We start from the raw sequence: 265 nt of genomic DNA, 5'->3' as shown, positions 1-265 counted from the left end.
CTGCTCCTCTCACTGCATCTCTCACTGCTCCTCTCACTGCTCCTGCTCCTCTCATTGCTCCTGCTTCTCTCACTGCTCTTCACACTGCTCCTGCTCCTCTCACTGCATCTCTCACTGCTCCTGCTCCTCTCACTGCATCTCTCAATCTCCTGCTCCTCTCACTGCATCTCTCAATGCTCCTGCTCCTCTCACTGCTCTTCACACTGCTCCTGCTCCTCTCACTGCATCTCTCACTGCTCCTCTCACTGCTCCTGCTCCTCTCATT

Source organism: Carassius auratus, chromosome 37, assembly GCF_003368295.1.
Source record: "Carassius auratus strain Wakin chromosome 37, ASM336829v1, whole genome shotgun sequence".
NCBI lineage: Eukaryota > Metazoa > Chordata > Actinopteri > Cypriniformes > Cyprinidae > Carassius > Carassius auratus.
This window is presented reverse-complemented; position numbering follows the sequence as displayed.